The sequence below is a fragment of the Nothobranchius furzeri genome, chromosome 3 (genome assembly GCF_043380555.1).
Source record: "Nothobranchius furzeri strain GRZ-AD chromosome 3, NfurGRZ-RIMD1, whole genome shotgun sequence".
NCBI classification, from domain to species: Eukaryota; Metazoa; Chordata; class Actinopteri; order Cyprinodontiformes; family Nothobranchiidae; genus Nothobranchius; species Nothobranchius furzeri.
Window position 1 is genome coordinate 4,977,205 of NC_091743.1, and position 2,677 is coordinate 4,979,881.

Genomic DNA, 2,677 nt, shown 5'->3' on the forward strand with positions numbered 1-2,677 from the left:
GCTGAGGAAGTGTGACCTTTGGGTCACAAATGAGGCCATTCATGTTGCTACAGTAACGAGCACAGAGCTCCCCTTCGACTCAGACACCAGCAAGGTGGAGGTGGGGTACTAATGTGGGCTGGTGGTATCATTAAAGATGAGCTAGCTGGACCTGCACAAAACGTTGGTCATCAAATGAATGGCAGTATTATTACCGTTATTGAAAAGAAGGTGGCTATATTGGTCACAGAGTTTTGTTCACGTTTCTGAATGTCTTAATTATCTGTTAATTTGAGTTGTTTGATAATCATTTTCATTTTAACTGATGTAAATGATATTGAAACATGATGAAGGAGCTGTTCCAACCAAGATTATTTAATCTTTTCCACAGTCCCTTTGACGCAGAGCCAGAGTGCATGAAACAGCCTCAAGGTCATGCATTCACTTCTAAACTGATTACTTTCTTTTCTTTTATTAAAAAACCAAAGAACTCTATTTTCAATAAAAGCTAATCAAAACAACTGTTAGTCAATAATAACCATGTGACCGATCTGTGAAATCACAATATTATGATATGTTTTAATAAGTAAATGACTTATTCTAGCCACTAGTCACACTGATAAACTAAGGTAAATAATCATGGCACAGTCCTGTCGCAAATCCAATCAGAACCTTCATGTCTGAAGCGTGGCGAGTCTCTGTGGTGTTTAATTAATCTGTCAGCTGTGATTCGTCCAGAATCATAAACATCAAGATTAATAAAACAGCGCAACACCATTTTAAGTTCAGTATTCAACGAGATCCCCTGAAGTTCATCGCATGCTAAGTGAAGTATGGACAGGCCATCTGTACTTCCCTTTTTAAGCTAGAACTGCCAAGCTGGGAAATCCTGTCGTTGTTAACAAAACAACGGTTCCTTCAGAATAAAAGCTGAACCCGCTGAACCAAATGGAGGTCCCTTTTGACGCTGTGAAACACCAGTCGCTTTTTACCTGGAGACTATCCAAAGACTGGTTTGTCGTGCTGTCGACGCTGTTTCATCGGCTCCAGTACCAGAGGAGGGTCCGTGGACCTGGCATCCAAATCTGTACGGGAGTCTCACTGAAGGGTATGTAGAGCGACATAAATGGTGTCTCATGTTGTTTTATGACCACGGTTCAAACGTTGATCAGTTAGGAGCAAAACATCAACTCCCACTCAGACTCGCTTCTCCAGAACGAAGGTTCTGAACTGACATCGCACCAACAAACACCACCTCACATTCCATTCCACAAGCATCCATCACTAGTTAGAGTAGTCCTGTTAAACTGTTTAAAATCATTTAGATAATAAATTTTCTTAAACGTTTGAAAGTCTCTCTCTCTTCTCTTGTCTCTCAGTTCATGCAAAGTGTTTATTTAATTTCCCTGTAAGAAAAAGAACCAATCTTCTGATTTAAATAGCCCAGTGTCCATTAGATGGGGTCCATACTAGCTATGGACCTTTAATGTCTATGGTCATTAATTAAATTGTAACTCTTTAACCCAACTCTTTACAATATTAAATGGTAAAATTGTGTAATTTCATTCAGTTGCTTAATAATTCAGCACACTAATCGTTGCCCAACCATTGTGCACACTTATGAACTCCCCAGAGAATGCGCACACACATTTCCTATGCCCAAAATTTCATATTTCAGGTGTATTAACATTTTTAGATTGACCGTTAGTGCTGAATTCATTCTATATTAAAATTAATCCTCAAAATACTCACTTGCCTAATAATTGTGCACACGCTGTATTATTTCACACAGTATTATGAGTAATATCGCAGAACGTTTGTCCTCCAGCTGGAAGATGACATTCCTAATAGGTTAACAGTGTGTGTCTACACACAGCTACACACACAGCTAGTGCATCGGAACAGGCAGAATTATGACACTCCTTTATCTTCGCCATCCATCCATCCATCCATTTTCTGAACCTGCTTGTCCATGCAGGTTTGTGGGGGCTGGTGCATATCTCCAGCAGTAAATGGGTAAACAGGACAGGACAAACAACCAAGCTCACACATACTCACACCTAAGGATAGTTTAGAGAGCCCAGTCATCCTGACAGTCATGTTTTTGGACTGTGGGAGGTAGCCGGAGTACCCAGAGAGAACCCATGCATGCACAGGGTAACATGCAACCCCAGGACATGAACCAGGACCTTCTTGAAGGGTGACTCCAGTGTAGCAGATGTGAGCAGTTTCATTAAAATCATTGCTGAAATGTGACTCCACTTTAAAAAAAGGTGAGCATATTCATGAAAATCATTTCTGCTAAATATTTACTCCAATGTAGCAGATGTGAGCAGTTTTATGAAAATCATGGGTTTTTGCTGGAGGTTTACTCCACTTTAGAAAAAGTGAGTAGTTTCATGAAAATCATTTATTTCTGCTAAATGTTTACTCCAACGTAGCAGATGTGAGCAGTTTTATGAAAATCATTGATATCTGGTGAAAATTGACTCCACCTTAGAAAAAGTGAGTCGTTCCATCAGAATCATTGATTTCTGGTAAATTTTTACTCCACATCAGAAAAAGTTAGTAGTTTAATGAAAATCATTGATATCTGCTGAATGTTGACTACAATGTAGCAGGTGTGAGTAATTTATGAAAATGATCAATATCTGGTGAAAGTTAACTCCACATTTGGAATTTTCACAAAAATCGTTGA